The sequence below is a fragment of the Grus americana genome, chromosome 1, assembly GCF_028858705.1.
Source record: "Grus americana isolate bGruAme1 chromosome 1, bGruAme1.mat, whole genome shotgun sequence".
Lineage (NCBI taxonomy): Eukaryota > Metazoa > Chordata > Aves > Gruiformes > Gruidae > Grus > Grus americana.
The window spans coordinates 32,531,722-32,558,156 of NC_072852.1; the positions used below are offsets into that span (position 1 = coordinate 32,531,722).

At 37.7% G+C, this 26,435-nt stretch overlaps 1 protein-coding gene across 18 annotated transcripts in view; it reads left to right on the plus strand.

Annotated features, from left to right (window-relative positions):
* The window catches only part of NRCAM (neuronal cell adhesion molecule), a 165,172-nt gene that overhangs the window by 62,001 nt on the left and 76,736 nt on the right, over nucleotides 1–26,435 (plus strand). For 2 of the 18 annotated variants that reach the window (XM_054810026.1, XM_054810211.1), the window contains exon 3: nucleotides 14,617–14,768. The exons of the other annotated variants lie outside the window; for them this stretch is intronic. The gene's annotated coding sequence lies outside the window, so the exon portion shown is untranslated. The remainder of the gene's footprint in view (nucleotides 1–14,616; nucleotides 14,769–26,435) is intronic. 18 annotated transcript variants of the gene reach the window in all.

Genomic DNA, 26,435 nt, shown 5'->3' on the forward strand with positions numbered 1-26,435 from the left:
TTTTTTTAAATCTCTTTGCTGTGAACAGCACGCTTTTCACTTTGCATGTGTGTGAGAGAGAGATATGTAATCTTGAAACCACAATATTTCTGTAAATGTAAGATAGTTTCTTGCTTCTGAGTACCACTGGAAGATTGAAAACCCAATCAATAACGGATCAGAAGACCTCCCTGACTTTCGTGTTCTTTCTGTGTCTCTCTTCCAGTCTCTCTTTTTTTCCTTCCTGGCTGTCTTTACCAGCCATAAAAGGTACTTCTTGCTTTTGTAGGCCTATAAAGTGTCCTTTGGGTCAGCGGTTGCTGTACATGTTTGATAATTCTCAGTGTATATCAGCCTGTCCTATTCCTGAAATGAGACCATTTCTGAACCATTTTTTAATCTCATTTGACCTTGGATATATACTTCCAATTCTCATCAATTTCATATCATCAGACTTCATCAAAAGCCTACCAAAGCTTCTACCCTTTCACCTCTAATTAGTCTGCATCTGTTTTACTCAAGAGATTCTTTCAGGCTGGTTCAACAGGACACAAGAGACCTCGCCAACTTTGTAGGCAATACTTCGACTCTGGCATTGGGGCATTCATAATGACCAGAAAATATTGAGTAGTGCCTCAAAAAAAAGGTACGTGCTCTGTTATGATATTATTGTGAGAGGGGTACAGAGATAAATTTAGAGAAGACAAGGCCAAAGATGGTAATGAAGGGACCATATTTTTCTGCACAAAGAATTTTTTTTTTTTCAGAGATATTAACTGAGGTTAAAACATAGAAACTATGTAAGAAAACCAGTTCTTTAAATTAACACTTCTTGGAGGATAACTAAAACACATGACTTCCAAACTTAAGTTGCATTGCTTAGTTTTACTCTCAGAAACCCAAGCAGATCCTGTACAGAATCCCAGGACTAAAAGCAGATGTGCCCTTATGGGCCATCTGGTCATGTAACTATTAAATTAGTGTGAGTCTGCTTCTGGGTGGAAGACTAAGAGAGAATTGGTAAGAATTTGAACTTTAAAATAAAAGTTAAAATACAATTAAATCCAGTTGGGTTTGGTTTGGGTTTTTGTGTTTGTTTTTTGTTTGGTTGTTTTTTTAAATGCAGCTTTCAATAGTGTCATAACTTTTAAGGTAAATGATACTTTTTTCCAGACTGTGACTTAAGAAACCCCTTCTTGATCTCTGTTCTCCTTCTTTATCCTACAAGTGTACACATATTTCAGTATTTTAAAAAATTATAGATAATTTAGATACAAAGATGTGGGAAATATAGAGGTATACAAATATTTTTCATTTCTGTTGTTTCTCCTAAATAATTTACACTCTTTAAAGATCTTTTAATGTCTACTGCTCATCTATTGCTCTATTTTTCTTTCTGTGTTTTTCTAGCTGGTCAAGTAGATGGAAAGGTTACAAAGCACTGAATGGGAGAAGCTTGTCAGTGAAGTGGGAGAAGGAGTAAAAATAAATTGTATGAAGATCCTAAAATAAAATATAAGAAATAATAACTGAGCTATTGAAGTAATATCTTTAGTACGAATTTGCATGCAGAAAGCTTATCTTTAATTAAAAATAACAGTTAAGGTTAGACCTTTGTGATAATGTATTCTAACACCCTTAACAGGCCTGAGTATCTAGTGTTTACAAGTCTTGATTTTTCTGAATTGACAATTTAAAAATATTCACTAAAATATTCATAATAAAATGTGCCATGAGGGATTAACAGTCTGTATTCTAGCATAAACTTTTTTTTGCAAAATACTTGTTTCCAAACAACAAAAAAATAAATAGATTATTCATACTATGCTAGGCATTACTGCAGTTCAGTGTTACCTCAATTTACGTTTTCCTGACAGATAACAGATTTTTGAGAGCTGCATTAGGTACATAGTGTACAGTATTGTGAAATTATGTCAGCACTTTCAGGATTTTTACTGCAGTTATTTGGAGTTTTCTTTAAATTACTCCATTTTAATCTTCACATTTCCTGTCTTGCAAGAATTTTGAGTCCTTTTGCTTTATTATGGAAAATTATATATTTTGAGACAGTTTGAAAATCTAAAATTGTTTCAGTTACTAAAAAAATATTTTAGTAACTTAATGCTCCTCTCCACTGTATTTCTTATGTTGTGTCATCATTTGAACCTTGCCAGCTTGAAATAAGTAGTCAATTTGGAGGACCTGTCAAGAATGAACAAACCGTGTAAGAGAATTTAAATAACTGAAGAAGTTTAAATTGTCTAAGAAATATATTTTCAAATATGAAACATTGTCAAATTTGAGTTGTAGTACTTATGTAGCTAGATCCACTAATTATCTGAATAAATGTCCCAGTTCTCAAAAGCATTGCTCCAGTGTAACTTCAGATTGTGTTTGGTGAGAGCAGCTATCTCCTCTACATGGCTGTACTTAGTGAACTTTGTCCAAAAATTGATTTTTATGGCTGGAGGCCTGTAGAGTAACTGCCCTCCTCACTGACTGTAGAAAGATGTATTAAGTATTGCAGGCTGCTCCCTCTGGAGTTTCTCAGCGCTGGTCTACAACTTGAAAGTTTTGTTGCCAATTTACCGGACAATTAAATTCTCAGGAAGTACTGTGAAGGAGCATAGATGTTTGGCTAGCAGGAATGGATGTTTTCCAGCTAGAGAAAAGATAAAAATGTAGCAAGGAGGATTTAAAGCCTGTAGGTATTTGTTAAATAACCTGCCGCTGACTGTCGTATCTTCCTACTAGTTTAAGTTTGTTCAGACAAATTTCTTCAGTCTTTTACGTGAAATGGTAGTTCTTAGGCCACATGGGCTTTGAAGGTGTCGAAGCTCCTTCACATCTAGAACAGGAGACTGCAGAAGGACAGCATGTTAATGTCCTTTGAGAAGCTGTAAAACTCATGAGATAGAGCTGTATCTTAAATGGTGATATGGAGTAACATGCAGCAACCATTCCTCCAAATTAGTCACATACTTAAAGGACAGTCTTAGTTGCCTTGGACTGTTTGCAAGAGCACTGGCGAATCAGGCAACTTCAGTTCATGCAAAGTAAATGGATTAAGTATCTTACAGTATTTTTTACCATTTTTTCCACTATACTTCTCCATGTCTCCTTGATTCAGCTAGCACAGTATTTGCTGTTGAAAGAGTAAATACAGTATTTTGTTCTTTTGGGGACTTTGGGATATTTACTAGAGCAATGAGATGGCTGAGGAATGTGGAAAAGCAGAAGTGTTTTAGATGCAGCACTTTCGATCCTTGGTTAGTGAAATGTTGATGAATTCAAGTAGCTGATAGAAAACACTGGAAAGTCACAAAATATTCCTGCAGCCTGCAGATGTTAAAAGTGGTTGTGGGATTTAATGGAAACCATAAAAGAGTTATTTTTCTACATTAACAATTGAACCTTGTTTCTTTCCTTACACAGTTCCCCCAAAACAGTATCTGGCGTGAAATATAATTGTGATTCTCACCGTTTTCTTGTGTATGCTGCTATCAGTTTTTAGCTTGCTTTACAAGTAAGCTTTTTAAGCTGAAGTTTTGTAAAATCAATTTGCTCACTATAGAAGTATACTTTGCTTAGTTGAAAATTAACACAAGTTTAGAAAAGCTGATGGGCATTTTGTTTGACTCATTTTTTTTGGCACTGATGCAGAAAAATGTTCAGTAACTCATGCTTAAACTATACGGAAACTGGATCCACACCTGTTCTTTTTAAAACCAAGCTAGTCCTTTCAAGGTGTTCACTGATGTCTCAAAAATAATTTATGAAAAGGATTTTGAGAGCTTGATTCTTCATCCTGCTTTCAGAAAAATCATGCAGGTAGCCTGTGTGAAGTTGTAGGAGTACTCATAAGCAGGAAGTAAAACTGGGAGGGGTGCTTGGCCCATATTCTGTTGAAACAATCATATTAAAGGTGTGCCACAAACAAATGTAGTATACTGACTGAAACAGTCATCACCATCCTTGTTTTTTCCCAGCATTACTGCAACATTTAGATAATGCATTTTGAAACTGAAATGAGATCCATTTATTAAGTCGTATCTTTGTGGAAGCTGGGAGGAATGGTGAAGTTGGTGAGGATTTAAGTAATTGCATTTTGATACGAAGAGCTTTACTTTAGTACTTAAAGGAGGAAGAGCCACAAAAAAGCTTCCTTAAACCTCTGAACGTTTATTGTGCCCTATCAAACTGAATAAAGATATTTTTCTTGATGTAACAGTTTGTTTTCCTTAAAGGTCCAAGGAGGACAATGAAGTTTTATTCTTCTCATAAACACGGTGTAGCAGGGTCCACTCTTTACAAAGTGGGACTGAGCACTCTTATGGATCAGAAACAGCTTCCACAAAACAGCAACTAGTGTATCAGAGTATTTGGTTTCTATTAGAGGGCAGGCCTACACAGGAAGATACCTACATTTTGGAAGATAGCATACTGCTATTACTCCTTTGCAGTATATACTCCATAGAAGCAGTTACTTATGTTTTCTTGGCTTCACAGTGGCCCAGCTTGAGGAGAGAGAAACTCCTGAAAGTCCTGTAATTATGGCCTTTTGCTAGCTTAGACCTCAACTGGAAAAAGCCTAACACACAGGTTTTCTCCTACTCCTTAATTGCATTACCACACTACTGTGCAAAGCATTGCTGCATCCTTCTTCCGTACTCAGAGTCATGGCATGGTCTCATGACTGCACGACAGGTTTTCAGCTCTGATTTCTGGTTTCATGCTGGTATAACAGTACTTGGAACTCTCAGGAGAAACACAGAATTTCAAATGTTTCAGTAGTTTCTGTTGCTGTGATAGGCATTTCCTCACTGAGATTGCTAATTGCTGTGAATACTGTACACAAAGATGTGTCTCTTTTGTGTTCAGTGTTCTAGGGAATGTAGATGTCCAAACCAACGATGTGAATTCTTCTCTGGAGCTAGGTGCTTATGTTCTTACAGTGTTCAGTGCTGGGAAGCCTGTGTCTGTTGTTTCTGGTTTTGGTCCAAGGCCTTCAAGTAGGATCTTGTGGCTTGCATGTACAGTATTTGATATTCTCAGGTTGTTAATGATCAGGCTATTTAATATTCCTGAGTTGCATGGCGTCCAGTGATGAATGACCTAACCAGTTAAGAACAAGACTTTCTTCCCTGGAAAAATACAAATAAACAAATAGTAGGAACACTGAGTTGCAGATTGTAACAACAAATGTTCCGGCATCCATGATTCTTCTTGCAGCTGCAGCACATCATCTCCTCTTCTTACAAAGCTTCAGCTCTTCTCCTACACCTGTTGCTCACTGGAGGTCTCTGCTGTAGGCTATAGATCTTGCCTTCAGGGCTGCAGGGAACCTTCAAGAAGGAGATGTTGCACAGAGAAGTGAGCATATGAGAGAAAGGTTACAGAGAGCACACGCTTAGGGGACAACCAGACTGTAAAGGCAATATGTGGTATGTGCACTTGTACCTTGATGGATGTCAGCATTTATCTCTGTTATTCATGCAGTTACCTTCCTTGTCTGTTTAGTACAATAACTGCCTGTGACATATTGTGTCTCCCAGTGGAGTTGTGAGCTGTGGTCCACGTAGCACCTTTGCTCTCAGGCACTCTGTTGTACCCTGCTGTACCCTGCTGTATTGTCACAGACCTCAGGAAAGCAGATTACTTGACCTGGGCTCCTTTCCTGAATTTAAACCACATTAGTTCAGCATAAGCTCTTCCCGGCCCCTCCCCACCCCCCCCCACCCCACCCCCCCAGGAGGCACCCACTTTGTAGCAGGGTGTGTAGCTCTTTTGGTACTTGTACTCAACCACATAATAACCTTATTTGATTTGAGGAACGTGTTTGGATGCAATCTTGTCTGACTGAACTCAGCATCAGAATTTCTATTGATGTTACTAAGTAAGGATATAATTAATTATCATTGTCTATCTGTGATGAGACTGTATTCATAGTGCAATAAAATCTGATGGAATAAGGTTCAGATCATTTAATTTACTTTCCTAGTTGAATTTTGTCAAGCTCTTTTCATCTGTACTAGTCTACATAGGTAGAAAGTTCAACGCAAAGATGTCTATGCTTTTGTCAACTAAATTCATTTGAAAGGAGAGTGGCTGTGACAGGATATGAAAAGCTTTCTGTGACACAGTATGTGTCATTTCATACAGCAAATACACCTGGCCCTTGTTTGGATATTATCATTAAACAGCTGTTATGAGGCCATTGCTTTTTAAGATACCATAATTCTTCACCATTCATTCACAATAGGAAATGGCTGAGGGAGCACACCATCCTGTGTTGATGTAACTGTCGTTTTCTAACGTGTAGACAGGGTGTTTGTCCTGGTTTCGGCTGGGATAAAGTTAATTTTCTTTCTAGTAGCTGGTACAGTGCTGTGTTTTGGATTTAGTATGAGAATAGTATTGATAACACACTGATGTTTTTAGTTGTTGATAGGTAGTTGTAATGTCTACACTAAGTCAAGGACTTTTCAGCTTCCCACGCCCTGCCAGGTGCCCAAGAAGCTGGGAGAGCACAACCAGGACAGCTGGCCCAGACTGGCCAAAGGGATATTCCCAAACATATAATGTCATGCTCCATCTATAACTGGGGAGGCTAGCTGGGAGGTGGGATCACTGCTTGGAAACAGGCCGGGCATCGGATTGGGTTTTTTCCGCAGGTGGTGAGCAATTGCATTTGTGCATCACTTGTTTAGTATTATTATTATTTATTATCATAATCATCATCATTATTATCTTCCTTTGTTATCCTATTAAACTGTCTTTATCTCAATGTACAAGAGGGTTTTTTTTCCAATCTCCTCCCCATCCCACTGGGGGGAAGGGCTGAGCAAGCAGCCGAGCCAGCTGGAAGACAACAGTTGTCCATAACTTTACAGAACTATTGTATGCTAGTGATGAAATTAAATTGGGCACAGACCTACAGTGGTGGACCAGAAACCAGTGTAAGATGCTGAAGAGTTGGGGATAGTCACTCTGGTTTTGTCAAGTGGAACCCAGTGTAGCATGTATAAGTCCAAGGATACAGAACTAAAAGTTTTGGCCCTAAACTTATTAGGCAGGAGCAGGTAGAATAACCTCAGAGCTAAAATCTCACTAACCCTATAACATTATCAGTAAAGTACTTGATTGGGCTGTGTGGGTAGTATCATCAGAGGGGAAAAAATGCTTACGATATCACTTTGCATTCAGTTAGGATCAGTATTAGAATAGTAAAATGTAGCAGGTGATTTCAGATGTCTAATTAAACACCAGGGATTGTGTACCCTATGTTGCAGAAGGTGAAATCTAAAATTCGTGATGTAAAAATTCTCCTGTTATGCCTCTTTTTGCAACCCATGTAAGTCCTTTGTGAAATAAAAAACCATTACATTTGGAAAAGCGTCTATGAAGCATCAACATTTTCAAGCTTTTATTAAATGATCCATCTATAAAGGATTTGTGGAATCCAAAGCAGAAACATTGTGAAATAATGCACACTGAAGAATACATAATCTCATATGTATTCCACAGAGGCTTTTGGTTTTGTTTTGGGATTCATGAACTCTCATGGGTCTTCTAAAAATTAGCAGATGTGAGTACTGTAATGGCTCAGTAATGTTATGTCTGGCATCAGGAGTCCTCTTTTGCAGTAGCTAAATGTCTTTTAATATGTGACGTGGTCCGGTAATGTTGTAAAGCTCTCTGGCTTCACTAAAGAGTAAATGACTGAGTATCAGCAGTTTGTAAAGCCTTTTAATGCTGCTGAAAGAACAGATAATGACAGTGTACAGTGCTAGAACAAAACAACAAAGACTGGATATACAAATGTTGATGGCCACTTAGTTTCTAAAATAATTACAGTTCATGTGGTTTTGGCTTTTACAACTTCGGGGTATAACTCCTTTTTGTTGAATTTCTATAAACTGTTATTCAGGAAACACATTTCTGCAAGAAAACTGCCAAATGTTTAGCCACAGAGAGCAAAAGCATTTCTTTGAAACCTGTCATCCAGTCATCTATCAGTATGTTCATCAATTTTTGCAATGCCACCAAACCAGCCATGAATTAAAAAGGAAAAAGTTGTTTTGAAACATCCTTCTGATGTTAAAATTTATACTAGAGTTTTGTAAGTAAATTACTGACCTAATCTAGTGGCAAAATGACAGAAGAAATTAAATGTTCTGCCTGACAAGAGACAACAAAAATTGAATCTGTAGATTATTCACAAAATGCTTTTATTCCTGCCTTGTTTTGTAATTCCTTCAAAGCAAGTCATGACAGCCTGGAAGAAGGATGGACAGACTCTCTGGGAACAGTAGAAAGCGCCTTCTGTGTCTGCCCACTGCAGCACTCTATCTCAGTCAAGTGGCAAAAGGAAGGGCTCTATCTACTCTCACTACCAGAGGAACACATTCACCTCTGTTCAAAAAGTATACTTTCTTCCATCAAGAAAGGTTCATGTGTTTTTCATTGCATTCTGTATTTCGTAAGGTTGTGTGTAAATTAATTATGAATTTCTGAGTAGAGCATCTTTACAACTAGTTTAGTAGAAAACTTCCTGAGAAAGTTCTTGTGCCTATTTGCATCCTTCTGTGATAGTAACACAGTTGGTACTTCTCTTTCATGTTTAAAGTACCTGACGACCTTTAGGGTACAAATTAAATGATTATTTTTTGCCATCAGATAAAGCTTCTTGATGCTGATAGACTTACCTACTGCTGTTTCTTGTGACAAAGCTACACAGAGCTAAATGGCTTGCCACTCAAAAACATCTTTCCACTCAGAAAATCCTAAACAAATAAAGGATTCCTACAGATTTGTTAAAAGGATAGTTTGCATGTGTGTGCTTGGTCACACAGGTAGGAACAAAATCCGTTGATGACAGCAGCATGCTGGACAGGAGGGAGAAGCTTCAACACAGCCTAAAGGTGTCAGTGTGTGGTCTGGGCAGAAGCAGAGGCAGGGAGCTGTGTGGTCAGGGTGTGCCTGAAAAGGTTGCGTATGAAGCTTTGAGTAAAAAAACCAGCATCTGATTTATTTTTGAAAGAATGTCACATTAGACTCTCATAGATGAATGAAATGCATTTTAAAATCTCCTTTTTGGAATAACCTACACACCAAGATGCCTCTTGGCCAGCATTCATGTCAAAAGGGATATTTCTCTTATTTTACTATATTGACAGTGCTTTGAGAATGTCTTTTTTTTTTTTCTTCCTAAAAGTATACCAACAGTTGAAATGAAATTAGTAGTCAGAACCTCTCACAAATCTTTATTCCCCTATGAGCTCTTCTTTAACAGGGCACACAGTTTGATTATTTAGCAAAAACAGATGTAAAATTCTGATACAGCTCAGTGAGTTTTGATGGAGAATCTTGGGTTAATTCTCCCTCTATGTCACATTCCAGAGTATTATATTAACCTAACCAGCGTTCTGTCAAGTAGCTGTCTTTGCACCCCTTTTCCATAAATACCTTAAATATGACTTTTCAGTTTCCTTTTTAATAGCTTCTTTGACTTTTAGTTAATAATGATTTCTATATTGTTTGCAAACTGGTGTGCAAATGGAAAAGCTCTGTTGTGCCAGGTATGTATTTGAGATGCAAGTGAGCACAGGAACTGCACAATCAGGGTGCTTTTTTAAAGGAGAGTACTCATCGAAGCAACAGATTCTGATTAAGTTGAGAAATAGAGTTCTAATTTGTCACAGGGCAGACTAAATATTGGTTTTGTATGTGTACGTGTATATATATGCATACACATATATATATTGCTAATTATATAACTATATAATTTAAGTAATTATATGATGTATGTATACAAGTAATTTTCCTATCTTTAGAAATAAAAACCTTCAAATATAGAATTCACATTATGTATCTGAAGGATGGTACTATGTTAGAATTATTTTGCAAGAGACTGCATACATTGATGTATGGTAGTTGCCTACACTTTTTTGTACTATTTTATTCCCAATAAACCAAATAAATGTTATTTGAATAAATTAGAGTAAAAGGTTGGTGGATATAAAACTCAGAGAAATCCAGTCAAGGTTTGACATTCCTTTTTACATGACTTATGAAGTTTGCAGGATAAAGCACTTCAGAATTAAAAATTCAGGTATCTAACAGACTACACAAGGAACAATGCTGCAACTCATTAGTAAGAAATGCAAGGACATGTTTTGAGTCATAAAAATAGGAAAAATGAAATGCCAATGCCAATTTTTTTAAATGGAAATATGCAGTGAAATTTATGAATGCATCTGTCATCTTGTGAAATGTGTCCGCAACATGGTGACGGAAGAGTCAATGTGGGCTTTACAGGCTGCTGAGCTGTTATGATACAGACGTGTCACAGGAGAGTGTATAAGGGTAGGGCGTCTAGTTCTGTTCTCTTCTTCCCAATGTGCGTTGGGAGACTGTGCAGAATTGCACTAATGTGAAGTGAGGTAAATAAAGTAGAACTAGGTTCAAGTTTGTGTTCTCGTTAGTTAGTTCTTTTCCTGACAATATTTTTATGAAGTAGAAATTCTAATGCAGGATTTTTAATGGTAAGAGGACTCTAGGATTGTTTGCTTCTTGCATCCTGCAGTTGAATGTATTTAAAGCTGAAAGTGTTGTCATCTAGAAGAAAATGGGATATGGCCAAAGAGCTTCCCTTTATGAAGGAAAGGGGGGAACAGTCCTAAAGCCTTGGAATGTTAAGGCCACATCTCCATTGCTGTTCATGAAAGAAGGCAAGAGGAATTCAAAGACTAGATGAGGTTTAAGATGAAGTAGATCAATTCTGAATTATTAATTACATGATCTGAAGCTATCAAAGCCTATTCTGGACCTAATTAAATGCCTAGTAATTGGGGAGAAGTTGTGCATCCCTTCCCATTGTTAAGTTAATCTATTCGTAGTCTGCTGTACAGTCTAACCCTGTGACATGTACTATCCAACATCTTATCCTGAACATGTGGAAAAACATTAAAGACTGCGCACTGTGTATTTTAAAGTTGCTGAACATGAGACAAGGATTCAAACAAGTTACATCAAAATAAAATGCATTTCTTGTTTTTCGATAACTATAAGCCTGAAATGACTGAATGGTATAAGGTTCTGTTAAAGTCAGCAGCTGGGATGCTGAAGTGAAAAGTAATTTAAAAAGCAAGTATCGATGTGACTCATGGGGACATGAAGAAACTGGGTCCTCGCTGAAGGCCATGCAAAAGAATGGTCATACTGAGTAACTGATTAATCTGAATTAAAAAGCTAAGTATAAATGAAATTTGAAGACTGTGACAGCAATATGACAGAATTCCTTGGGAAATGCAGTTAGTCTGCAATTCTGAGAAGTCGATTCTTTCCTAGAGCAACCTAAGTGAAAACAAAGCCTATTTGTGAGACTGTCTTTGGATAATGAATTTTAACCTTTATGGACTTTGTAGAGACTTGAAAAATCACGATGGATGGAAAAAAAACAACTGTAAATAAATAAATACATGTTTTTAGTTGTTTGCTGTAAAGTAATTTTCCCTGGCTTTGCATAGTATTCCTTACCAGTGCTTCAGTAGGGAGGAACACAGCCAACTTAGAGTGATGGGAATACTTCAGTATGGCATTGACCCAGCTCAGATCCATGAAGACGTAGGCTGGGGCTATAGTTTCACATGATGCTTCACTTTGTTTAATTTCAGGCTGTCATCCAAAAGAGGTAGTTCCTTTTGGGAAATCTCTGTCATGTCAGAACCTAATTTTTCCTTGCATAGTTTGTTTTCTCTTGGATCACTGACCTGATGTAGCTCAGTGGGGATACTACAGTTCTTAAGTGTAAGGAGAGAGGGTGGGAGCTTACAGAGCGGAACAGAAGAGCTCAGGACCTTTCCATATCTTCTTGACAGCTACTTGTCAGTAGATCAGGGCAAGCCTGGTGTGAAAATCCACCCCTAAAGTACCAACTTTTTCACATAAGTGAGAAGCAATGTTGGAGAGAACTGTAAGGACCGCTTTTGCAAAAAAGGGAGTATGGCCAGTGAATAGATATCCCTAATTTCTGCCCCTCCCCCCGCCTGCCCCCCTCAATTTCTATTTTAATTTGTGGAAACTAGTTACCTCTATAAAACTGTGACTCTACCCAGCAAAGCAGAGTTCTAGTCTCCATGAACCTCCTTTTTCATACCTGCAGTTGTTTAGTTTATATGGAAGATTAAGTACTGAAATGTACCTTCTGATAAAATACTTTGATGATCAAGAGACTGCAGTGATTGATGGCAAAAAAGAGGAAACTACTTTTCTAACCTGGCCCTTAATGCTTTTATAGTAGCAAAGGCAACTGTATAGCTAACTTAAGTTTTACTCAGTAGTCAAGTTAGTTCAGGTCTAATTGTATTTGTTTTCTCAACTCAGATTTCACTGGGTGCTTTTTTTGATGCAGGTACCTTGACCCAGATACATTAGAAGTGGTTCATTTTGTTTAAAACAATATTTTAACTACCTTTTTAAAATCTTTGAGTCTTTCTTTCCTCTGTTTTCCCCATGACATTTAATACCTCTGCTAAACCAGTGCAGTGACTTAGGTAAACTTTTTCTGATTAAACATGTGGGAAAGCATATGTGTGAAGTTCAGAGTGTCTCAGTCATGCCAACTGTTGGCTTTATGTCTGGGAATTCTGGTTTTTTATATTAAACGAAAGGTATATCACACTTTTCCCAGCATATACTGATGTGAATACATATTGCGATGTTAAAAATAGCCAAGATTGTCAGCCGTTGTGGAAGAAAGGAATGTGGTTTAATTAAGCAGAAGTTTTATTATCTTACCTGGCAGCTACCCAGCAGCAAGCATTATATGTCAAAATGCACGTAATTTGTTGGAACCAGCCTAATGCTGGGAACCCATTATCAAGATAAAGAAAAGTGAGAAAAGGTCTCACTTCATCCTTACCTTCACCACAGTTTTGTGGAGGATGCTTCCAGGCAACTCCTTTTTACAGTAACCAGCTCCTCTTTTACAGAATGAATTACGAAGTTAAAAGTGAGACATGAGTGTGAATTTGGAGGTCCCTTATGATGTACTGTGAAAACCTGTAACATTTTAAAATAATAAGGGGTACAAACAGGTTTGTTGCCTTTGTGTTCCACTTTTGGTTCAAAAGTGAAAAAAACCCACACACCTTAAGATGTGAATGTTAAAGGAGACACAGACTCTTTTCCTTTTCTGCTAATCAGGGTTATAGGAGAAGTACTCCTGTGTCCTACTGGCAAGTCCTAAGTATGTTGATACCTGTTTTATGCTTTTTCCTTCTGGGAGAAGAAGCTTGCAAGAGTTTCCTTGGTCATTGTTGTCTGGGGACTGCTGCTTAGGCAACCAATATGGCATAACCCCTTTCATGAACTCGATGCAATTCCATATAAAATATAGCATGAGAAGTTTGTGCTGGGATCCCAAATGACAAAAAAAACCCCAAAACAAACACCCAAAACAAACCCACAAAACCTAAACAAACCCACAAAAAAACCCCAAACCCATCCTTGAGACTTTTAATATCTGTCTTGTTATAAAAAACCATTCTTTTCATGTTCTTAGAGAGGAAAGTTGATTTGCCACTTTAAATATTATTCTGACGGGGAGTGAAGCTATTAGTTTCAGTTTAAATGTTGTCTGGACAAACTGAACCTAACTTTAATTGTGGAATGTAGTTATGAATTTAACTTGCATTTTAGGCTACAAAATGGTGAACTACTTCCCAAATGTTTGAAGTGAAACAGCTTGAGTTCCTGCTAAGGAAGGAAGGAGTCAGGCTGGGAGAGGGCTGCCTGAATTTGGCTGCCTAGTATTACCAGTCAGCCTCAGCTACTGCAGCTGCCCTCTGTGAGGCAGTGTTATTAATTTAGTATTTTATTGTTCTGACAATAAGAAAAGCCATATCTCAAAGCCTCTAGTTCAACGTGAGGTAGATTGTTCTTATTCAAAGTCCAATTGAGTATTTTTTCCTTGATGGACTTTATTTCCCATCACCCTCCTTCACAGAGAGCTGCTCTCTCAGCAGCGTGGGGAACAGCTCTTCCACCAGTCTGGTGGTGCCCGACGTCCCCATTTCCACAAGTCTTGCTTTCCAGAAGTATTGCTTTGAGATACATTATTCTTCTGAGCAAATCTGAATTGAGTATTGAAGCTGTGGTACCCTAGGGAATAATGCCTGAAGGGAAGTTAAAGGTGAGACTAAAAAACCAAGCTGGTTTCAGAGATGTAAGAACAAGAGATCAAAAATTAGTTTCTTCCCAATGATGTAGTAGTTTCTACATGTCCTTACAGACCCAATTAAAATAACATTTGATTAAAATGAATACAACAAAGCACAGTTTTAAATGGTACTAAGTCTCTAGATGAATTGAAAAACCAGCAAAATTTAATTTTATATTAAAGATTAAAGAGTACTTTCTGGTTTTAGTTATATTATGGTTTCTCTGGTGTATAAGCAGTAAGGCAATTTAATGTAAAATTAAAAATCCTTGGACAACAGCATCTCTCTCAATTCAAATTAGCATGGCTGAGAAAATAATTTTAGCCTTTAATGTTGATTTATAGCAATTTTGCATTCTTTACATGTTGAAATCCAGAACAGTATTATGCTAATACAGCTGTATCACCTGCAGGTGTTGCTTGAGAGTCAAGTGAGCAGTCCTTTGTATTTTCTTTGAAGGATCGATATTTCAAGATGTGCAAAGGAGAGGGGGCTGACTGACAAGCTGCCTTGATACACTGTTATTCTAGCTATCACTGGATTGACTGAAAATTGCCTCAAAGAGTAAGATAATTTATAAAAACTATAAAGTATAGCCAAGTGTTTGAAGTAATCAAAGCTAATTAGGAATATTATTTATTTTCACTTTTTAAATGTCTTGCCTTCGTTTTTATAGTTTCTTGAAGTTTTTCCTTCTGAAATGTTCATATTTTGTACTGCATTTGCATGAAAAATACACATTAGATGTTATAACTGTGCAAAAATTAGAACTGGCAGAATTTACTGGAATAATTTCTTATAGTTGTGCTGTGAGAAATTACTGTTGAAGGTACTCATATTATTGGAGAGAAATTTGTTTTTCATTTTTTGTACATGTTTAAAAATTTAGCAAACAACCTGTCTTAAGGAAAAAAAAAGGTAGTTTGGAAATAAAATGGATGGATAATTATAAAACAGAGTCTTTTCATGAGAATGAGAATTCAGTTGTGGGGTGAAATCATGCTGCCTTGTTTCTGTGCCTGGATGTATTGTCACAAAAAGCAGATGTTTCTTTGGATGCCTCATTGCGTGATACAAATATTATATATGTATATATGTTAATATGCTATTTGATTTTTGAATGATTCAACATAGTCATTCTCCAGTGTGGATAAAATAATACGCTTATCAGTCTGCTAATACCAACATACAGTCTGGATTACAAGTTACTCAGTAAAGTGCTTTTGCAGTAGTATCAGTAGAATTTCAGTAAGTTTTTTTGTAGTTATTTTGGGATTTTATAATATGTTTTTCCTCTTGCAATGCTATTTTTTCTATTACTTGAAGAATCTTTAATTCAATATTTATTATTAATTTTGTGGGAGGATATCATATGTGCTTAGAATAGTATTCATATAATGAGAAAAAAGACTATTTGAAAGAATGCATTGAATGGAAAAAAGTTTTTCCTCATCCATAGGTGCAACTGTGCAGAATGGCATTGAGCTTAATTTAAATAGAAAAAAAAAAATTACTATTCTTGTAATGTGTGCTGTTTGCATTTGAGATCTTTATTTAAAGGATAACTTCATTTTAACAAGCCAAAGAAAACAGTAGTAAACATGGCAGTATGAAAGAAATTTCTTTTATCTCCTTGGTGGTAATGTCAATGTGAAATGCAAATGAATCTGGGAACAATGTAAATTTTTACATCAAAGTGTAATGTTTACTTACATAATAGATATGAAGTCCTGGGGAAGATTTTTTGTTTCATTAATGACTAGCGTACACATACAAAAAAAAATGCAAAGAAAGCTATTTCCCAGTTAGGGAACAAACTGGATTAACTTCTTGATGAATAAATGAGCTCTTTTTACCCTAAAGGTTTGAATTAATGATTTGCATAAAAAAGCTCACTCAGACTCTAGTTATTGGCTTTGTCTTACTGCTGCTTGCTTAAATTGCACCTAAAATTATGTTATTTTAGTGGTGTTAAGTGCCTTCTCTGATTCTTTTAAATAGAAAATTGAAAATATTCTTAACTTATAAAATATATTTCAAATGAAAGGGCAACAGCATGGGAATGTAGGTTAGCACATCTCAATTAGAAGGTTTCAGTTTGATAATGGTGTTTTAAAACTCTATTAGAAGTGCAAGATTTATTGTGAGAATTAAGCTGCGGGGTTTTATTTTTGATACATTAAAATAAAAAATACATTCAATTAAAAAGCCATATTAATCCTTTAACATCATCATAGCAGAGAAATTTCCCACATTTACATAAACGTGAAACACATAAAGTAAGCCCTTAATTTATATTTTTGAATTACTGGTTTTGTCTTTGATTATGCAGATAAAAGGAAATGACTGGGGAACAGAGATTTAACAGAATCAGCTGCAATAAAGATTATAGAACAAATCTTAAGAGTTTTAATCAAGCCAAGTTCTGATGAAGCCAGTGGCAGATTTGGTTGAAAAACACCAGCAAAATGAGGGATTAATCCTAAAAATATGAATTTTAGGACATTGTATCTGCTACTTGAAGTTGTCCCACTAAAATAACATAACAACATTGAATCTATCCATTTGTGTATTTAGATAGATGAGGTGTAACAGTCAATGGCAGTAAAACTGGCTAAAATCACATGGTTTGTTTAAAACACAAAGGAAACTACAGTAATAAGTGGAATGAATGACGTAGTTGTGGGTAACAGTTCACTCCAGGGGGAAGTAAGAACAGGTGAAATACTGGTTCATCCCAAATGTCATCTTTGCTGCTGGTGGTTTCATCCAAGCACTTTCCCTGCTCTGAACTGAAAACCTTCACTTTTATGTCTGTCTGGCAATAGAACTGACTAAAGTAAAAGCTGTATGAGGAGGCGGATGCCCATGGGTTGTACTTGGGAGTGGGAGGTCGGGGTGGTGGCAGGGACACAGCGCTCTGCGCTGAAACCTCTCCATGTGCTGCAGATTTTCTGGAGTTCGCCTTGCGATGGGTCTGCAGCGGATCCACAATGTGTCTGAAGCCTTCAGGCCTCAGTGCTTTTAAATACTGCCTAATTACAGCAGCGTTGTTTTTTCACCTGTCCCTTGTTTCTTCCTGTGAAATATCTGTAATGTTCTTGTAGCCCTTGTTTAAAGGTGAAATCTATGCTGATATAATCCATCACTGTGAATTCACTGTAGAAGAGGGCAGAGCTCTAGATACGTGCAAACCATTAGGCTGTTACAGCGTCTGTTTTTCCCCATCATCTTCCAGATTGCGTTTTTCAACACTGCTGGAAAATTATTTTTCAGTTTTCATGTTAATATCATGATGAATACTTTCAATTTCTCTACATCTGACTTAATGTATATACAATTTTAACATGTAATTCTCAACCTTGACGCCTTTATATACGTGCACACTTTCTTTCCTCCTTGCCTTTCCCCTCCATCTAGCAGAACCCAAAAGGTACTGTTTATCTGGTATCTTCTCAATCCCATTGCAGTGGTTTGCTTCAACAGTTGCCTGCCCCACTCCTTCCCCCTCGCCTCCCCTCAACTCCGAGCTCAGAGAAGCGCCTGCCCCGTCCTCTCTCTAGGTCAATCTGCCACCTAATGGAGGACTGACATTACTGTTAATATTCGTGGGCAGAAGACACTGCACCCAGACCACTCTGTGCCCTCCTCATACACAACGGGAGGAACCCTGGCAGAGTTTACCCATGTTGCGGTGGTGAGCTCCCCGTGTGAGCTCTTGAGGGCAGACACCATGTCTCCTTTGCTTTCTCAAGTGCCAGCCGAGGAGGTCAGCTCTTGCTGACAGCGACAGGCAGTGAGGTCGTGGCATTGCTCACCGCGCGGTGTTGCACAGACGCACTGCACGTCCTGGCAGGCCTTGCCCCATTGTATACTCCCCCTTAAAGCTTCCACCATGTCCACAAGAACCTATATATTCAGGGAGCTGGAAGCTCTACAAGTTAATATTTAAAAAGAAAAAAAAAAGGAAAAAAAGAAAAGGCAACAGAAAGAAAAGGAAACTTGAATGCCAACCTTCCCTGCTTTACTTTATCTATAGAGTTGAGGTGGCCAGCTGCAGCAGGCAGATTTTATGAAGATGACAAAGCTAGTTAGCACTTTATGTGTTGTTATGAATTATTTGAGAGTGAGGGGGAAGTGGAGATGCTCATATAGGGAAGGGATAAAGTCAGAAAATCTTAAAATGGGCAAGTTCTTTCTGACCGTTGTTAGGGCACCAGTCATCCCTGCACATAACGATCCTTGGTAGCATAGCTGAGCATGGTGACCTGGTTATGAAATGTAGCACAATACTGGTGATATATGCAAACAAATTTTAAGGATTCGGTTCGTTTGCTTAAGTCTCGCATCATTCTGTTGGGAACAGTGGCAGCATGAATTACTGGTGCTTAAAGCAGGGACAGACCTGATTTGTAGAGCTGTAATCATTGTGAACATTATCAGCACTTTCAGAGAGAACGGCAGGGATATTTCTAAAGCAGGGAAGTGTTTGTATCTGAGCTCTCAGTTCATTTCAGTTTTTAATGGTGGGCAGGGATTCCAAGCTAACAGATGTAACTGTAACTCCTTTTACAGAATTAGTTAAAATTAAACCAGCAAACATGCTAACTTTTGCCTGTTAAATAAATGTTACACATAGGTGGCCGGTCCCCAACCCCCATCTCCAAAAAATCTACCCAAGGCAGCTAGCTGGAGTTTGTACAGTTTGTTCCCTCAGCACTGTTTACCCTCCTTTGTTCATGTACTTGTTAGGGCTTTATAACTGACAAAATGCCTTGGTCCTCAGTTTCTGGCACTGGCCCTATTCTGAGTGACCTCCTCCCTAGCATAACTATTCTGGCATTTCGTGCTAATATTAGTGCTTTCTGCTCTACTTCCCAAAGGGAGGACTCCAAAGGGAGTTTTTGAATCAGATTCTGCTCTTTTGCACAGTATGCTTTTCACAAGAGTATCTCCCTGATTGCAGGAATACTTCTGGACAGATAGTGCTTTCGGGGTTAGCTGTAGGGATGTAAAGAAGGTAATCAACCAGAGTAATACAGAATTTATTAGCTTCTCCTAAGGGAGCTCTCTGAAACCCCCGCTCTCAATTCTGGTGAGTTAAAAAAAATAAAAATAAGGAAAAAAATCCCTGTCATCGTATCTCCTGAGTAAATTAACATTTCGGGAGCATTTCAGCTGAGCATCTCTTTTGCATATTTACAAGGAACTAACTGTAGTCATTGAATTGGGATTCTTCACTCAGGATGATGGTGCATTTTCCTTCTGCCCACTCTGCAGTTTTACTTCGGTTCTGTTTGCACAGTATGGTGTGGCTGTAATAGCAGTCTGATGATTATAGGTATTATTCTTATAAGCACTTTTTTGCTCTATTGCAAAACCTGTCAGAGGGAAAGAGATGGGCTACTTGAAAACCTTTGTCCTGTTGAAGTTCAGTCTGAATTAGATTTTCTGAAAGTGGACTTAATGAGTGACTAGGTCATTTGCGTGCTTCTAAAAATTTCAAAGCATAACCTGAAGAGCTATCCTACCTGGTTTTAACATCATGTGGGTACCTGTTTTTAACATCCAGGTGCTGTAAAAATGTGTTTTCTTTATTGGTTTTCTCTCACTCACTCTGAATGATTTCTAACTCACTAAAAAATTTAGTAATCAAGCTGAATTCTTTACTTTCCTTGATCACTAGTGATTCACTTCAAGCCAAACCATATCTCTCTCAACCGATGCGAGTTATGTTTTTACTCCCACCTGTGTAAACCCATGATCTTCAGCAGATTTGCAAAGTTGCACTCAATTTAAGAACTTCAAGCCTTTGAAAGACAGCAAAGTATGCATACATGCTTAAGAGATGAAGCATATTTGTTCAGGCTGTAATGACTCTAAAGGACTACTGAAATAAATGGCACTAAACCATTATTTTTGTGCTCCATTCCATCTTCTGCTGTAAGAGAGGAGGTAAAAAAGGTGAAAAAGACTGAATAGTCAAGAATTTAGGACACCGGAAACCACCCAAGCAAGATTGAGACATCTGAGTTTAAATTTGCAATCCAAAAATGCTGTTTAGCTGCTGATTTGACTCTGGAGGCATCGGAACTTGCCAGGCTTACCAGGCTTGCCTCCCTGTTTGAGAGCTATCCACAGCTTTGCTCTGCCATGTATGTAATCGCCCCAGCCAAAGCATCTTATAATTTAATCTGAGCAGGATCTAGAAAGTAAGTGCTCCTTTGTTTAAATCCTCAGAAGGGCCAAATCCAGTATAGGTCCTCAGGAAATATGTAAGACAACTGTAAAAGGACAGATGAGCCCTGCTCCAGTCTTTTAAAAATCAAGTCTAAGTGGCTGCGCTCACGAGATGATTCGAGCCTTTGGATCATGGCTGAGCACACGGGCTTGCCTGCAGCCCTTCATGAGACATTTGAACTCTGTGCATAGTTGGGTTTTTTACCCTGCATTTTTGGGCGCTCCTAGGATGTGGCACTTGTGCTTCTAGAGCAGACAGTTGAAATAAAACTTTGCTGAATGGAATTTTTAAGGACCTATATCCTTGCTTTTTTAGCTGTATCCCAGTCTCATAGTAATTTACTAATGAGCTGCAGTTAGCAGCTATAAAATTCTGTAGTGTTCAGGGAAGAGCTAGACTAAAGACTCCCAAAAGAAAGAGGAAAAACTATTTGGAGAGAAGGAAATTTTTTTAAAACCCCACAAAAACACAGAAACAAGTAAACAAGACAAGATCCAGATTGCCTATGCCTTATCAATGTGGAAAATATCAAAGCTAACCTAGAACCCAGGGGTTTCCTCCTGTCTCCTATTCAATGGGCAAGTGGCTGCTGGAGGGAGGATGTCTTACAGAATTACCTGAACAGGCATATCTTCATTTATACTCTCAACTGCCCTACTAAAACACTGTTGAAGAACTGATGTGGTGTTGACTGTGCATAGGTAGACTCTGAGCATTTGTGTCCTTGTAGGACCCTGCTCTGTCTTGGCTGGGCTGGAGGAGTCAACCTCATGCAAGGCTGCATCAGCTGGGTGGGTGTTGGATGACCTGGTACCAGTGCTGTTCAGTAGCGATGCAAAATGGGTGAATAATGAAGCTGTTTCACGTTGCTGGTTCAGTAGTGGGTGCTGAAGTTACACTAGAAGCAATTGGATCTCATTGTGCTGGGGCTGTGCAGATGCGCGGTCGGTTCTGATACTTGTGTGAAAGAGCTTCTGTTCTCATGGCAGATGTGTTGGCCATTGCCATGGAGGAGACAAGCAGACAAATATTCGGTTTATTTTTATATAGGACCAAGTCTTAAGAACAGAAACAGGATTAACACTGTTTTGTGAGCTACCTCACAATCATCATCTTCTCTTGCTGTTGATTTATTATTGCAAGAACATGATGAATTGGAAGAAAAGGTATGATGCATCATGTTAGGATGGAGAGCTTTTTTAGTCATAGTAACCATTAATAGGTATTAAATAACATGTGTTGAAGACACATATTTTTAGTCAGCAGGTCTAACGTGCAATGGGTCTACCTGTGAGTTCTAGAGGAGCTGGAGGGGGAAGATTTCTGGTTCACAAGTTTTTATTTTTAATATTTATTTTTAATATGTTCCTTCAGACTGGAAGAAAGCTGGTGTTCTGCCCAGATTCAGAGTAGACAAGCAGATTGAGCAGGGTAAATATAGCCTCATATAAATCACAGTGAACATATGGAAAAAGCTGATTGAGGATTCAGCTGATTGGGAATTAAAGGCCATGAGTAAAATTAATTCTACTCAACATAGTTTTATGGAAAGTAGGGCTTGTAAAACAAATGATTGACAAAAACTTGATTTTAATCTTTAATATTTGATAAAATTACAGGTTTGATAAGATGATGCTGTTGATGTAATAGACTTTGAAAAGCATTTGACTTATTGCCATGTGAAACCAATTAATAAAAACATAACTCGAACTATATGATGAAAGAGACCAGACTTGAATGAATAACAAACCAGCTAGCAGGTCTTAATACAGGATTGTCAGTAAAGGAGCTTCAAGGACTAAGGGGTTTTCCTGTAGTGTTCTCATAAGGAGCAATGTAAAGGCCAATGATATTTAACATTTTCTTTGCTGACTTTATCAGCTGTAATTTTACACTTTGAAATTTAACAGGTGCTCTGAAGATTGGCAGGACAACAATTACCCTGAAGACAAGGCAATCGTTAAGAGAGATTGAGATGACTGAGCAAGCCAAATTTTTATTTTTTAATATGGAAAGATGCAAATAATCCATCTAGGAGGAAAGAAGCTGGCAGGCCATGCTTGGAAAGTAGAGGATGAGAGTAGAAAGACTGGAAATTGTGTCTGGGTGGTGAGAAGGAGGGACACTAGTGTGAGTGCTGAAGTATGGTGTCGGAGCCAAAAGAGTAATGCTGTGTGTAGGGGGAGTCCAGGAGCGTGACGAAGCTGATGATTTTAGATTGCAGCACACAGCTTTGCCATCTGCCTTCAGCAAAAAAGCTTAAAAATGGTTAAAGTACATACAACCATCTAACGCTAATAAGTACCTGCAGCATCTGAATTAGTGCTGAGGACTTTTTTGTTGAATTCAAGAAATCTGTCGGCATAGTTTACTCTTGATCCAGTCTTCTTTACATGGATGTCCCCATAGCACATACCATGTAGCAAAAAACAAAGCAGTGGACTTAAGCTTCATAAACAGGAGGTCAGAGAAGACGATTTAGTATTCCCTGATGACTTCAAATGATATATTTGTAGTGGACCATGACACATTAATAATTTGGAGGAAAGCAGCTTGGTGTTTTCCAGAGTTCTAGAGGTTTAGAAATAGTTCTAATTTAGTGTATTTTGGAAAGTTTTAAAAATATGTACACCTGTATTCAGCCACCCCAGAGCTATGTGTCCTGTGATAAGTAGATTAAGACCACCTACCTGTAAATAGACCACACCTTGGACAATTTATGTATAGTAGGTAAGAAATGGATGGGGAAAGCAAACCAGTGGAGGTTGAATTGACTACATTATTCAAGAGCAGAATTTTGAATAGGACTCAGGTCTGTCAACACGTACATGAATGTTTAGTCTATTAAGTCATGCCACCTCCATAAAAATAGCTACAATAACGGCAATGTCTAAATAGCATTATTGTTTCTATTAGTACTCTGTCCATGCCACTTAGGTAGTATAACACTAATTGCATTATCGGTTTCTACTTGAAAGATTTTAAATGAAATAATTGTTTCCAATCAGAGTTTTTACTGTTACCTATTACTGTAAATGCTAGATAAGCTAAAAAAGTGTGGAATTTGAAACCAGTTGTTCAAAAATATTTTAAATCATCTTATTGATACTTGCATAGTTAGCATAGTTGTATAAAATACATAAGCCCCTTTAAAGATCTATCTTTAAGTGATAAGGGTATTGCAGCTGTCCTCAAAAGCAAGCATTTTGTGCTTTTTAGCTGTTAAAAATATAAAATAAAATGTGTGTATTATCAACAGTTTTTTATGTACAAGTCATTAAATCCATTTACCTTACTTGAAATTGCTTTTCATGTTTCTGTGGAGCTTTATATAAGGTTGCTCTGAAACCAATTTCCTTGTAAACTGTTTATTTTTCCTGTATTCTAATTATATCTGTCTTTTGCTCTGACAAAAAATACAGGTATTAGACAAATGAAGCAGAGGAAGTTTTTTGCTCAGTGGTAATTTTCCTCTCCTTTGCAGTGTCTAAGTTATTCCCCATTAATTTAATCATGATTATAGAAGAAAACACTTTTTTTTTTCTAATGTGCACGAAATACTCCAGTTGTTCTTTCCTGCAGTTTTATAACCCTTTCATATTTCTAATCTTGACCTTGATTTCAATTCACATTCCTAGAGACCTTTTTGTCTTAAAATAATGTAATTGAGTAGAACTGCATAATCAGTTGATGCATCAAAACTCTGTGGAACAACATGATTTTTAGAAAATACATTCTTTAACTTTGCACTAGGCTGAATTTCAGCAAATACATTGAGAGTGTGTCTGTCTGTATTAATATCTCAATTAGGAATTAGTAATACTGAGTACCAGTATAATAGTAAAATACACCATGCCGTGTATGTTCTGCAATCATGTATGCTGTTCAATTGTTAACACTCTCCCTGGCAGATTTTGACCTGAGCCAACCGTAATTCTCCCAGGCGATGCTTGGACATGCTTCAGGGAGTAGCACAGTGCATAGGTAGTATGGAGATGTCCTTCAGAGGGAAGGGATGTAAGCCATGATGTGTCAGTTTCTTCTCCTGAGTAACAAGCGATAAGACAAGAGGAGATGGCCTCAATTTTTGCCAGGGGAGGTTTAGACTGGATATTAGGAAAAATTTCTTCACCGAAAGGGTTGTCAGTCATTGGAACAGGCTGCCGAGGGAAGTGGTTGAGTCACCACCCCTGGAGGCATTTAAAAGACGTGTAGATGTGGTGCTTAGGGACATGGTTTAGTGGTTGGACTTGGCAGTGCTAGGTTAACGGTTGGACTTGATGATCTTAAGGGTCTTTGCAAACCTAAATGACTCTGTGATTCTATGATACATTTGCTCTTAAGCTTTTAAAATCAAGGAGGTTAGTGTCCCATTTGATTTATAGTATGAGAAGGAATCTCGAATTCTGCCTCCCAAATGTTCCCTTCCATATGCATGCTGTTTTTCCTAGCTCCTTCAGTGTTTTCAAAATGTCTGGTTTTGTTGATTATGGCCAAAAGTGTCCAGACATGTGAGTCACAGCGAAGAGATCACTGGCATCAAACTGTGTTTTGTGGTCCTGCCAGATATTCTACCTCAGGCTCGCTGGTGCTTTCATCCTTCCAGTCATGTCTTTCTGGAGCTCATCCGTAAAAAGTGGTTATAGTGGTTAAAGTAATATCTTTTTTTAAAAAAAAAAACTGGCAAAAAAGTGGATGTCTCTCACTTGATCCTTGTTCTTTTGTCATACATAAAATCCCTCTCTTGAAATCTGATTTTATACTTTGTGATAAAATATTATTACATTTTGCTTATGCATTCATATTTACCTTCACTCCTGTTTGCTACAGCGTAGCTTCAACCTTTAGTCCATGTTTTTACTCACAATCAACATCTCAGCAAGAAGCACAAAAGATATAACAAGTCGTATTTTGTTATGTACATAAGAGGTATGTAGGTATAGAGTATTTTATTTTGTACAAATCAGTGAATAGACTCCTGAATGAGCTGTCAAAATTATATGTGTTTTCCTATGAAAAGGGTAGGGCAAAATGTCTGAGTTACAAGAGATCTTAAATAAATTATCTGGAGGAAAAGGCAATCTGCTGTATAAATATTTCAAGTTTTGAAATTGAAACCTTTACATTGATCTGCACTTAGAGGCCTGGCCTTATTTTGTAGCAGATAATACTATGTCAAAGCAGTGTTTAGTTCTACTTGGCAGCTGTTGTATTCATACTAAATTATGTCAGATTTAATCTTGAATCTATTCAACAAGAGCACCCGGTTGTGCTGACAAACCTAAAATCATTTTCAGTTAAATATGTTCTATCACAAACCATTTGGGCACATTGCCTCTCTGAAGAATGACAAAGTCAGTGTGCAAGCTCCGCTTTATAATTCCTGCTACCTGTTGAATTCCCATATTCTATCCAAACATCCCAGCAGTAGACTCCTTAGGTGTCCTACTGGAACATTGCAGTAGCAGAGGTAGACAATGTAAGGCATTTTCTCAAGGGTATTACTTTCACAATCTTTTTAATTGAACATGCTTGATTCAGCACTGCTTGTGTATTCATTTGTACTTGTTCAAAGGGAATGCAATTTAATTTTAAAATACTCTCAAATCACTGCAATACTCATTTTACACGATGAAAGAACACGACAATAAAGTGGATAATCTGGTTCTCAGAGTTTTGTAAGGAGAACTGAAATTTTGCTTGGAGAAGAAACAACAAAAGTCAAGGTTCACTTGTAGAATACTTCAAAGGGTATCCTGTAAATCCTGGGTCAAACACATTGTATAGGGAGGGCACCTTGTTAATTGCAGTGATGCTGTAGTGAGGAGATGACATAAAGGTCAGGAGAACAGTGTGTGAGAACCTAGTTTAACTGGAGAAGAGCAGAGAGCTGTAGTCGATGGCACAAAATCAGCTCTTCTGGAGAGCACTTCATCGCAGGAAACACACTGGAGTGCTCTCAGGCATTCTCAAGAGAAGCCTTTCTCCTT